The sequence below is a fragment of the Gymnogyps californianus genome, chromosome 11 (assembly GCF_018139145.2).
Source record: "Gymnogyps californianus isolate 813 chromosome 11, ASM1813914v2, whole genome shotgun sequence".
Lineage (NCBI taxonomy): Eukaryota > Metazoa > Chordata > Aves > Accipitriformes > Cathartidae > Gymnogyps > Gymnogyps californianus.
Genome location: NC_059481.1, coordinates 9,270,790 through 9,284,230, shown reverse-complemented (window position 1 = coordinate 9,284,230; position 13,441 = coordinate 9,270,790). Strand labels below are relative to the sequence as shown.

General features: G+C 42.9%; 1 protein-coding gene across 1 annotated transcript in view; it reads right to left on the bottom strand.

The window, feature by feature from the left end:
* Positions 1-4,356, bottom strand: part of NEDD4 (NEDD4 E3 ubiquitin protein ligase) — a 65,625-nt gene extending 61,269 nt beyond the window's left edge. Inside the window, exon 1 of the mRNA XM_050903045.1 lies at positions 4,333-4,356. The gene's annotated coding sequence lies outside the window, so the exon portion shown is untranslated. The remainder of the gene's footprint in view (positions 1-4,332) is intronic.
* Positions 4,357-13,441: the final 9,085 nt, after the last annotated feature.

The window sequence follows — 13,441 nt, the reverse complement described above, 5'->3', positions numbered from 1 at the left end:
TCAGGCACAAACAAGCCAAACAAAATTACTGTTTTCATCAGAAGCAATCCAGAGGAAGACTAGTCCATGCCAGTCTCCAAAGTAATGTCTAAAAGATCTCTGGTCATCAGCATCATCTCCAAAATATAGCAATATGAGAAGGGTTGTGAGGTAAGGTGTGCAGAAGTAGAGAAGACAAACCATGTATCCAAGACTTTCAGTTCACCAGCAGCAAGCTAAATAGCCATAAACAACCTACTCCAGTAGTATATCCTAAAGGAATATAAAAATATATCTAAAGCTTTCCAGAATGAAATAACATATGCTTATGAGAAATCTTATGTGATCTGCAGAAAACAAGAACACTTATTCTACATAGGACAGCTCTCAAGTGACTGAGAAACCTGAAATGGCAAATGCATGCAAGTGGGAAGTGTATTTTCGCCTGTCAGAAGTTCCCATTACTAGTTTGATCCCTGAAACAGATCAAACGTAATAGACACAACAGATCAAAAAAGCTAGCTACCTTACCATGTCATTTAGGCAATATAAAAAGAGCTAAGCAAAATCAGAAAGTCCTTAGTTCAGGCTGGGAGCGTAAGAACTTTGACATATAGAAATTTTTAAATTAAACTGGCAATGAAATACATGTACATAGACAAGTGGCGTCATTTTATTAAATGCCATTCCAAAGCCCTACAGTGCAAGCAGGTATTTTAACAGAAAACAGAAATAAATACATCGTCATTCTGGACAGTTCTTTAACAATTACATTTTTAACCCAGCAAACCACTAAAAATGTAATTCCTTCTGTAACCAAAGAAATAACAGAGCATTAGCTGAGATATCAACAATTCTTCCTTCAGTCTTTGAAAGAGAATTCCACAATTACTGTTAGAAAATGCTGTATTTAGTATTGCAGTCAATTGTCACAAAACCACAATAACTGGAAGTGAATAGCTCAGTGTCAGAAAATGCTTGATCAAAGTGTTTAATCTACAGAAATCCAAGTCTTAGCAACCTGAAAGTTTTGTATGAGAAAGTGCCTCAGCCAAAAACCCTGTAGCTATGGACGTCCCACCTCAACAAGCACACTTAAGAGCACCAGCAAAGTTACCACTGCTATGACAAAGAAAAGCAGCAGCAGTTCTGTCAGTCTGCTCCTGCAGATCTGAACCAACACTTGCAACTATATTTAAAGGTAGGTATATCCTGAGTATGCAACAACAGGCACGGTTACCCACTTCACAGGTCAAGACAAAGTCTGCAGCAGTTAATGCTCCCAACTGATTTTTTTAAGCAGCCTGAGGCAAACAGCACCGTGAGAGAAAGTCTGACCTGGAGGTGGGAAGTATACTTTAAGGCATTTCTTTCCTCTTTAAAAAAATTTAATTAGAGGATAAAAAGTAATTTTTAAAAATATCATTAGAGCTCTTTATTTTTCTACATTGAGATCAGCTGTAGTAAGGTGTATAATCTGTTCATTTGCCTTTTTTCTATATACTATCCTGCAATATAAAATAATTCACAATAAAATATTCAGAAATGTGATCAGCATTCAGTTTTAGTCTAATATTGTTCCTGGATTATATTCATTCTAGCCTGTTATTGCATATTCATCCTGTTAGAACTTTTGATGATAGGATCATAAACTATTTCTGAGAGACACCTTACTAAGTAAACAAAATTGGTATTGCTCACAAACTACCACTTTGTATTTTCTCCTGTTTTCATTTTTCAGCATGTGACCCCAGACCTCATTTTCCACACGCTGCTAAGCCCCTGCTCTGAATACAGAATTATTAGTTTTCCCCATTGACTCTTCTAGTGCTCATTATTTCAATATCCAACTAAGTCATAAGAAGTCCTACAGGTGACAGAAGGATACTATATCCATTTTACAGAAGAAAAACTGAACCAGAGAAATTAAGGACAACTGCATCTACTAGATTCAGGCACTGAAATTCAGATACCTAAATACAGCATATACAATAACCCACTGCATACACAATAACCTTAGCTACAGCTTCCTTTTCATCCCAGCTTCTTCATCTTTTTTTTTTGTGTCAGCAACATCGTATTAGCAATCCTTTATTAAGTCCAAGTGACTAATACACCATTAACCAAGAAATCTGGAATAAATGCTTAACTGCGGGGGGGGGGGGGATCCACACTCTAATACTGCATTCAACTGCCTCAATAATTAGACCAACTTCTTCTCACCTTCCTGCCTTATTTTATTTACCATTTATTTACAATTATTATATTTACCATATAATCGTACGCAATAGCTGCAACAAGTGAAGAGGCTTTGCAGGTAACACCGCTTTCTTTTACCAGACAATTTTGATTCATACCCCAAGCAAATCCATTTTGCAGAACGGGTCACAGAGCAGCCCTGGGGAAGCAGCAGTGTGCAGACATAAACCATGAAAAGCGTGCAAAATGAGGGCAGGGGAGGCTTTTACAGAAAACTCCCTGATGCTACTTTGAATATGATTTGGGTTTCTGACTTTGTGTTTTTGTTGTGATTCTGTGTATGCAATCTTCCAGATTTAAACTCTGGGAAGACAAAAAAAGACAACCTAGAGAGGCAGAACTCGTTTCCATTCTAGTACCCTAGGCAAAAACAGCTGGCAGCAGTTTTCCTATAACCCTAAGATCATTCATTTTGTCATTTGTGCATGCAGAATCACACATGAAAACTATGAAGAAAACTGAGCAAGTTCTTTACATGTGAATCAATAAGCACCAACTGCATATCAAAGCCTCTGATCATAAACAAACTGTATTTTTCACATTTGTAACTTGAAAAAGTTTGGCTAAGCTTTTGAATTACGGAAAAAAGTTGGATCTGATAGACTTGTTACATACTCAAACTTTCTCACCCTTCCCCCAGCTGTTCCAAATGAACATGTCCATGTTCAAAAGGATGGAGGGAAGATCAGAATTGTTCATTTTTGACCAGATTTCAAAAATATTTTCCCCGTAGCAAGGGAGGCTAAGAAACAACTAAACTGACCAAAGTTTAATAAATTTAAAATAGAGAGCCTGAGGCATGGAATGTTTTAGTCCAACTAGATAGCCTCAAAAAGTTACTAGCAACTGAAAACAGGATCTTGCAATGGGAAGTGCTATGCAACCCTTGCAGCATGCTGTGCTAATTTTCTATTAGAACTCCCATGCAACTCAAATATTAAGATGAAGGGACAAAAAAAAAATCATTTGAGAGCTTTATAGTTACTTCTCCAGAAGTAAAGCAGAACCTGAGAAAGAGAGCCATGCTGACAGGCTAGGAATAATATTTCATGGTTTTAATAAAGTGAATTCCTGCTAAGGACGCAACAAGTGTGCATTGACACACAGATCATCACTGCCTGGACACAAAAAGAGCTGATCAAAGACAGTCTTGGTAAAATATCCTGTTGGCTCAAAGACAATACTACTGACATTTCACACAGATCACCAAACAGCTTTCAGATGGATACAGCTTTTAGTCTTCCTGTACCTGCAATTAAAAAAAGCAGCAACCTTCTTTCTTCTTGATAAAGTTAACTATTCCATCAATATTCTGCCCTGTGCACAAGCCACAGTTACGATGCAAAAGCCCACCCCACCTGTCTGCCACATAAGCACAGTAACAGGTACATCAGTATCAGCCACCTTCCAAAGATCCACGTGCTCAGGAACTGCGACCTCATGACACAAGTCGTTGTAGAAGTCACTTTCAGTTGCCCACGAGTTTGTTGCAAAAAACACTGAAACGCACACAAGATTTCATACTCTCGCTAATGGAAATGCAGAGAAAAGCACCATCGCTCAGGCCCTAAACTACCTTTTGCACAATTCTAATCCACGCACCGCTTCAGCGGTTCGAATACTGCCTGTGACAAAGCCTGAAACAAAGACTTTATTCTTTAGTACTGGAGGAGGGAGCGGGGGGAGAAATCCCGCTTCACCCATCTAGCTCCGTCACGAGGAAGTTGCCAACGCACGCGAATTTCTCCGTCTATAGGAGGCTCGCACAGCTTTCAAAAAGCAGCCTAGAGACAAGAATGCCGGTGCTAGGAGACACGGCAGCCGCCAGCTCGCCGCGCTCCCCGCGGCCGGCCGGGGCTGGCGGGGTGGCCGGCAGCCGGTGCGGAGGGGAGCTGGCAGGGGGACGCCGGCCCCGCCCCTCAGCCCCGCTCCCCCACCCCCCGCCACGCCAGACCGCGGCGGGCCCGCAGGAAACCCCCGCCCTGAGGGGAGACCCGCCCGGCCCGGCTCCGCGGAGAAGCCGCCGCCCGCCCGCCCTCCGCGGAGAAAGGAAGCGGGAAGCGCGGGGGGGGGGGGGTCGGTCACAGGCCTCACCTCCTCGCCTGGCAGCCCGAACACCTCAACAGGAGAAGCCGCCATGGCCGAGCAGCGCGCGCTCCCCGCAGCCCCGTCGCCGTGTTTACCCGCCACCGCCGCCCCGCCGCGCGGCCCGCCGCCGCCCCGCCCACAGCCCCGCCCACAGCCCGCCGCGCGCGCGAGCGGCGGCCGCCCCGCAGCACCGCGAGCGCGGGCGCGCGCTCCCCTCCTCTCTCCGGCCCCCTCGCCTCGCTCGATTGGCGCAGAAGCCCGCGCCACCGCCCACCCGGGAGGTGGCAGCGCCTCCCGATTGGCTCTCGCTCCGCGCTCCGCCCGGAGACACGCGCCGCGCGGGCAGCCCGAGGGCGCGGGCGGCTCCGCGGCGGCGCGGGCCCGCCTCCCTCAGCTCCACCGCCTCTCAGGGCGCCCCGCGCCTCGGGCCGGCCTGCCGCCCGCCCCGGCGGGGGGCACAGAGGCAGCACCCTGCCTCCCCCCTGCCCTGCTTGAGGGGCACCGCTTAGCTCGGTCATGGGGTGAATAAAATCGTTTTTCTAAAAACTTTCCCTGTGGTTGACATCGTCGGGGTCTTTTCCACATCTCTGAGGGCCAGGCGCAAGCTGTGGGAGCTCTTGCCTAAACCCCTCACATCCAGGGAACCTTCTGCAATTGCAAAAATTTGGGGAAAACTGAGAAGAAAAAATAATCATTGTCAATGCGCAGAAAGGACCTTGCCGGCCAGGACGAGGTGGTGCTGCCTTCCAGGGTACTGGGAGGAGGAAGGAAGTCCCCGCTGTGTAAGGAGCTGACCTGACATAACACCCAAGCAGGGAGAATGCCAGAGGAGAGAAAAAGATGAACTGTAAAAGCCTTGTCTGAAATCAAAGCAACAATGTTGTAAAGACTTTAGATTTTCTCAAAAGAAAAATCTGGCACTGCTCCCCGTTCAAACTTACAAGCGGTATAGCAACATGTTAGTAAGGGAGTATGACAACATTTTAGCTGAATACTTGAGTTTGTTCCCAAATCGCCATTCAGTGGTGCTTCTCAGCCGTCACCCACACTCCCATTGGAAGGACCTGGTTCCATGATGGTTCTGTAAATGGCTTGAATTCACCCTGCCTTCAGCGGCTGCCTGTGAATCACTCAGGAGTCCCTCCCTGCCCACCGGCCTTCCCAACTGGCAGAGGACAACAGGAAGAGCTGTGCTAAAAAAACTATAAATAAAGTAGGGTGTTTTAGTCTTAGCTTTGTAGCCGTAAGCCTTTCTACAAGCCTGAGCCAAACTTCTCCAGGCACTGCACAGCCTCCGAGTGCAGAGAACGTACCTTCATCTTAGGATGAACGCGTGGAAAATCACGTGTTTGCTGACAACGAACAAATGTAGCAGCACCTGTACTGGCAGGGAACCAGTGTCTTTCATCATCTGTCAGCTCATCCAACCTGGCCCCTCACGACCTGAGTGACCTACTTCTCTCATCATCCAATGAGAAACTTTACCCTTTCCAAAACAAACACAGACCTAGGCTCAGCTCTTTGGACTGTGGCCCAAGCAGACCACGAAACACCCAGGTAACTAGCACCTCCACAGCAGGGTTCAGGCAAGCCAGGCAAGCCTGTGCCCGTTATCACACACACTTGCGCTCTCTTCCCAGGGCTAGCAGGAGGCTCCGAGGAAAGGCACTCTCAACAGCAACAAAAGTTTGTGCATGTCCCAAAATAAATGTAGGGTATTGCCTATGAAAAATTAGGTGAGTGTCTGAGAAACAGCCAAAGTGCCATTCGGGCAAGTGTGTTCATAGTCATGATCGTCTGTGAATATGAACAGGTAGATTTACATGGGGAAACAATGTCTTTTATTAGACCAACTGATAAAGTTTGGAAAAAAGACCCAGATAAGTTTTTGAGTAATTCAAAAGAAACAGTCCCCTTCTGTTTCTGGATTGAGCCTCTGGACACCCAATGTTTCTCTCCAGTTCCCTTCTCTCAGCGTTCCCCACAGCACTCTCCCAGCACGAGTTTAGAGGCTTGTCCACATTTAAGTGGGAGGTTCCTGGGTGACAGCCAGGCAACGAAAACCTGCCTAAGTTACAGCAGGCACAATTTCCAGGTCCAGTTACTTTGTGAAGCACTTGTTTCTGTGATTGAGCCTAATGTTGATTAGTAAATTGTTCTTATAGCTTGCTAGAAAAAGCACGTGGGTTTGTGGCTGTTGAGCATGAATACCTGGTTTTGCAGTGCTGCCTCTTACACTCTGCTAGAGTGTACAAACCATGTCAGACAGAAAGCATCAGACCCCCAAAAGCTTATATTTTTTCTTCAAAATTGTATTGGTTAGTCTAATAAAAGATACTGGTTTATTTCTCCCTATAAATCTCCTACTACAACATTACTGTCACTTGCCTGAACTCTGCTCGTCTGTTTTTCCGCAGTCTCAGTCTCAGGTTTTTTGTACACTAGAAGGCTATGAGAAGAAGCACTCTCAATCATCCTGAAGTCCTGGTTAACAAAGGTTTTGTTTGTGAATATTTTATTAACACAGTAGTTATTGGGCTTTTTTGTAAGACATCAAAACTCAAACATTAAATTCTGAGCAACGTGTCACTTCAGTAACTTTGAAATTTGAAATAATGCCCTTTTGAAATTTACAACAGGGCATTAGCACACTCAATTTGTTATATTATATTTTTTAAGTACCGGAGTGTAACGCAGCCCCAAATAAGATCTCACTGATTCATTTTTTGTGTGGAAAGACCACTGATTGTCCAGAACAGGAGTTACAACACAGTCAAACCCCAAATCCATAAGCAGATGATCTGCTATGAAGGCAGCTTGTGTTTCTGGGTTTGTTACCCAGAGGCATCCATATGCTAAGATAAGGTCTATGTGCATTTTCAGTGGGATCAATAGTTATCTTCAATATTCCAGCAAGACATCTAGCAATTCAGTCAAAATAGAAGAATTTTAAATTCAAGTATTCTTTTACTTAAAAACAGGGGAAAATAAACCACAATCTGTTTGTTAACAAACATTCAGTTCTTATGTAAGATATATATCTCCAGCATTTAATATTTTATGGTCTTATGCAATTACGACTAATAGTGGAAGAGAGCTCTTCTGAGAGCTCTTCCTCTTTCTGCACATAATTGATTTTCAGTTGCAGAGAATAACCTGCATTTGGATCATCTGAGTGCAATGGAACACTTTAACTGTATATCAAGACCATTAAAAACATATTAATATTTTATCTCATTACTCCATCCCAATAGTGAATTCTCATCTGGTAACAAAGAAGTTTGACTTTTCTTCCCATCTAAATTAACCTTCAATCCCATGACAGATCGAAAAATCTCAAACTTTAAAAATATTTTCCATCTCTTAGATGATGGCGTTCAGCTCAATAGACCCAATTTGTGGTCTGAATTTTATATACATTTACAATATTTGGTTTGCATCTTTCCTTATTGTAAATGTTTTTATAAGCTGAAGAGAATCCATGCACTCTAATACAGAACTGCTTTGAAAAAAACAAAACACTGTTTGTTCTTAAAGGAGGAAATAATATGGGAAAAGGAGATTTGTTTCAGAATTCCAAAGGGATATCATAATAAAATAATCTTTAGCTTAACAATATATACTAACTATAGTCATGGTTAAGTTACAAAAGCTAGGACTTCAAGTGACATCAAAGTATATTTTATCTTATTAAATATAGGATACACTTTTGCTACAGAGGATTTTAAATCAAATTGGATAAATTATCTTCATTGCTCTTCCTTTAAACCAAAGGAATCAGAAGTCATTTTAACCGCAATTAAACAAAAAATCTGGATGCAAATGACACATACAGATTTTTGTCTTATTGTCTTTTGTTCTACTGAGTCATACAATAGAAAATGTTGTGATGAACCACTCACAACGTCATAGTGGCAGGTAAACGGAAAACTACATACGAGAGGGAATTAATAGAAAAAATTTATATTGCTGGTGAGACATTGCTATGACTAAGAGAAGTAAATACCTATTGATAGCCTAGTAATCTCAATTTCTCTACTACCATGACAATGACTCACTAATGAGACTAATGCCAGAGATACAGTTAAGAGCCCAAGACTCAACACTCTTCTTGGCTCTAGTTACGTGCAAATACGTGCTAGATCCCAGCACTTAATACTAGATGCAATAACAAGATGCAAAATTGATACAAAGATGAAAGCTTAAATTTTGTAAGCAAGAACTTTAGTTTGGTAGAAGTCACCTCAGACCGACTGTTGTCTCTGCATTGCATTGCAACTAGACTGCCATTAACTCACGCTCAGGTTTTCACCAGCCCCTTACTGCTCCTTTTCATTCTCAGTTCTCCAAAGTCACTGGTTCTGTTTTCCTCAACTTTTCTTCTTTCCCTTAAAAGCAACGTATCTTCTGTTTGGACACGTCGCTTTCTGTGCTGCCTGCTGCCAAGTCGCTGCCTCCAGCTGTCTCAAACCCTGCAGCCCTACTTGTCCCTGCAGGATGACAGCAAGGCGTGACCATCACCCAGGGACAGACAAGATGTAAATCAGAAATTCTCCACTCGAGTAGCTCCTTTTCAGGGCAGCCTGCAGACAAAATTGAACACTGCTCTTGAAGCGTGGGTCTGTGTTCCCAAGGCACTAACGCCTGCCCTGGGCTAGCTCCCTCCATCCCCCTGCAGAGATCCCTGTCCCTCAGGAAAGCTGCTGAGATCTCCAGCTCTCACAGGAAGAGGCTGTGAGAAGGGAAAGATGTAAGAAATGTTTTTCCTAATTTCTGTGACTAGTATAACAGTTTACAAGCAATTTCTTTGGAAATATCTCTAGCTTGATGAGCAAACCTGCATAGTAAGAAGCGCAACTGTGGCGGAGGCGGAAAGTCACACTCATTTTGTGCATATGCATTTGAATGAAGCGATAAACACTTGTCTGAATCACCACCGCTCAGATGTCATCTTTCTCTCCCTATTTTCAGCTTGAGGGGGAGGAGAGCTGCCAGAACAGAAACCTGGAGGTGCTGAGCTCCAGTCAACTGCTGTCACGCTGTTCCCAGCTTAATTGACCAGCAGTGATCCCATGGTTAACACAGTCATTGTGGATATTTCTGCTAACAGCTCAACCCATCGCAATGTTACAGAAGTAAGATCTTTCCAAGGATGAGGTTTTTGGGCTTTTCTTCTTTAAATACCTTGAGATTATCATTCTCCGTATGTGTATGAAGTAGTACATGCTATATGCTCTTTGCCAGTGCCTAAAACATCACTAAGACCAGAGGAAGCTACTGTTCTGACTTGGCGGGTGACTGAGCAGCACTCGTGCACTCCCATCTTTACGCCTCTCATTTTCACACAAGATGCTCCTTCTCATAGTGTTTCTCCCTTATTCCATTAGGAAAATGGGAATAGTAAGTAATTGCCATTTTAAGTTGGTTTTAATTACTTCTGAGGTTTTTTTAGTGTTCAATTACTTTTGAGTACTCAGATTTTCAATGTGTTGTCCTTGGCCCACTGATTGGCTTCCAATGAACTTGAAAGTGTTGCCACTGGGAATTAATTACCAATAAGGCCAAACTAGACGTAATAGCACACCATCCAAGAAGTGTCCACACATCTTCAGGTCTGACTGGCATAGAAAGTAATCCCACAAGAAAGTACTCCTAAAAACCAGGACGTCTGACAAGGATGTAGGGCTTTGTGCATGCTGTAAAAGGATACCTATTAGTGAGAAGACTATTCCCTCTGCCAAACAAAGGGAAATGCAAATATCCTCCTGTATTACATAGCTACCTTTTGTAAATGTTATTTATAAAAAAATGCAACTTCAGATAATTCCTAAAGCAGCAAAATGATTCTAAAGTTATGTGCAGCATAACAGGTCTTCAACAATTCCTTATTAGGAAGCGCTGAGGTCTCCTATTTTGCTCTTGCAGAGGCAGCCATTTTAGGCCCCAGCATTAGTTTTGCTTTCCACAATTAAACTTCGTCAGAGCAGATTTTAGTTATGCCATTGGCACAAGAACCTCTGAGGGGGGTCTCTTGGATGTGGGCGCTTCGTTTCCCCTCTCATCTGTACATACATAGCAGGAGAGATTGTTCTGATTTTCAAAGCAGTTTGAAAGAGAATCAAATAGCATTTTGTTCCAGTGAGAAATAATCATTGCTTATACACAGCTTTTTAAACAGCACATTTCAAAATGCCTCTTCTTGTCTCAGAGCAAGGAGGAATTGGGCTTGATCTCTCTGGGAACTGATTATCACAGCCCTTGGAACAAGTGTCCTGTTGAAGTGCTGATATGGAGCAGGCAGATCAAACTCTCAAGGGTATTTTTGATAGAGAAAGGAGATGAGTGAGTCCTAATCAGTTAGTTCATGATGTAATACAGTTATACAGCTGTGTTTTCTCATCCATACTAAAAAACGAAGAATATTTGAGAAGAGGGAGCCCAATAGCTCTCTAAAGTAAGCACGTGAAGAAGCACAGATTCGTAGCGATGGGTAGGTCAGCTACCTGAGGAAGGCTGCAGGGACCACTTCTCTTGATTCCTACTAGCCACCCTCCTCCACCTGATGCTCAGAAAACCTGAGGCTACAGTTGGACTCAGACCCAGCAGCAGCCAGGTAACGCCCTGTTCAGTTTAGTCTTCGCAAAAATCCACTAGCACGAAGTTAATAACTGGACATAAGGCTATCAACTCCTGAATAAATGGAGATGTATTTTCAACTTCCTATGCATCTCCTTTTTCCTACCTTTAAGATACATGAAGGCTTTAAAAACAAGTTTAGATTATTTGGTGTAATTTCTATACTACTTTAAAAATATTTCTACCAAAAATGGCTACTTGTATGTGTAGGTAGCTTAAACTGGAACCTTCTCACAAGCTCCTGAGACTCATTTCCATCCTTGGGCCAATTTTTCCAGTACAATTTTAACTCTTGTGTCAGAAAAATCCCACATATGCAACAGAGTATGCTCCAGATCAGTGGCATACTGCTAACATCATTTGAACATTATTTGAAACAGCAGTTTGAGATCCACTGAAAATTTGATTCTATTAGGCATCATCTAATTAGGTAGTGTGGATACGCAAAGTTCTAATGATACATAACTTACTGTCATCCATATAAAAGCAGTTTATTAAAAGGAAGCTGACAAGAGGAAAGATGAGCCCCAGGGACAAAAATGGACCTTTTTAATGATTGCAGAGCTGAGGCATTATCAGATACAGAAAACGGGTAGGCAGGCCCAGGAAGAACAGACTCAGGAGGAGCCACGACAAAGCTGTTGGAGAATAGATACGCAAATGTTCCAAGGCAACACATCTCAAGTGTTCACATCACTAGTAGGGTATCTCCTACATATTCAGTGCACATAGCAGAAATGTTATGATCTATCAGGAACTAAAATCACTTGGTTATATATTCTGCATTATATCAAGGTGCTCTTCTATTTTGGGTATTTAAACACTGCAATCTGCAGAATGAAACTGCTGTCTTCGTAGCACTGTATGTTTTCTAAGCAAATTTCTGCATGTCCTCAGTTCACTTTTGACTTAATTCATCTGGCCTTGCTTAGTTTGTATTTTACCCTTTTTTCTTTTTTTAACAAGTTGAGCAGGAAAAGCAAAAGAGACTAAAAGATTTGCAATTTTATTAGGTAATGTTAATTATGCACTAGGAGGTGCTGGTTTGTTACAGTAACAGTAACAAAGGCGCTCAGATTCTGTGAAGTATTGCTTGAAATGCCATTTGCTAGAGCTAGCACTATAAAGAAAGAGAGGGCAGTATAGATGGTCTTACATCTCTTCAGATCCCCAAGCTATGCAGCACTGAACAGGCCTCTGATCCGCATGCAGATCCTGCCCATGGAAGGGTCACCCCATTTTGGTCATTTGAGCTATTATAGGATTTTCTTACCAGAAAACAACTCTGTTCATCACTTCTACTGTCAAGCAGAAAGGATGTTCACATGAGAACTTCTTGCTGCACTTTCAGATAAAGGCAAGGACACACAGGTGGCGTCATCGCCGGCACCGAGTGGGAGCTGCCTGCAGGCCCCTCTGTTATGGTTACCTGGCCAAGTTTACCCTGCAGCCGGGTGATAAGCACAGCACAACACAGGGACAGCACAGTGCAGCACAGGTCTGGGCATATTCAGGTTGTTAACTGTTATGTGGATCACTAACTCAATGTGTAATGGTCTTCTGGTCTGGATGATTACAGGTGACTATGAGAAACACTATGCAGATTAAAAGTTTTACATGAACCACTAAGTTTGCCAGTTTTGTTGCACTCCCTTATAAGCATTATTCAGAAACATCTTAAGCGTACAGTCAGGTCGCTGCTCATTTCTTAAGTTTGGAATTGCTTCCCAGAGTTATTCCATCATTTGTAAGCCTCACTATACATTTTTCTTGTATTTTCTCTCCTTGTCCAAGCTTAATTCATGCCATTTGTAAGAGGGGGAGGAGGGCAGCAAGATAACATATAACTATCTTGTAAGAGTGCTTTACTAGTGCTGAAAAGCAAAACCAGCCAAGCACCGCCACTGTGGATGGCTACACCAGCAATGGGATGTTGTATGCCACAACTGCAAGAGCCACCGCCCAGACATGAACACTTAGACCAGCAGCCACACTGGGATGAATGCAGCACAGAGGAGCTGCACGTGATGACAACTCTAACCAGCATGACTATCGCCACCACGTTCTGAAGTACAGCCTCAGCCAAAATATTATTTTAATGTTTGATGGCAAGTCTGAACTGTCAGGTTCAACTGTAAGCTGCAGCTGTTTTTATCCCCGAAACGTAATAGTATCACCACACAAGTACTTTCCACTTAAAAGGGATACCTACAGAAATGGAATATAAAGGTAAAGTGAATGGTCAGAAGGCTAACTTCTCTCAAGAGATTACTCTGAGAGCATAGACTGATCAAGGTATCCCAGCTAGGAAGATTCACCTTCATGCTCAGCTTTAAGTGTATAACTGGGCTCAGCAACTGCAGCAAGCCAGTACAGCTGGGCAGCTGTGATCTGTCTTCGCACAAACTAGAAAGCTCTGGATTTCAGGTCAATCTGAATGCACGTTTTCCTTATGAAGAAAAAACTCCAGAAGTAATTT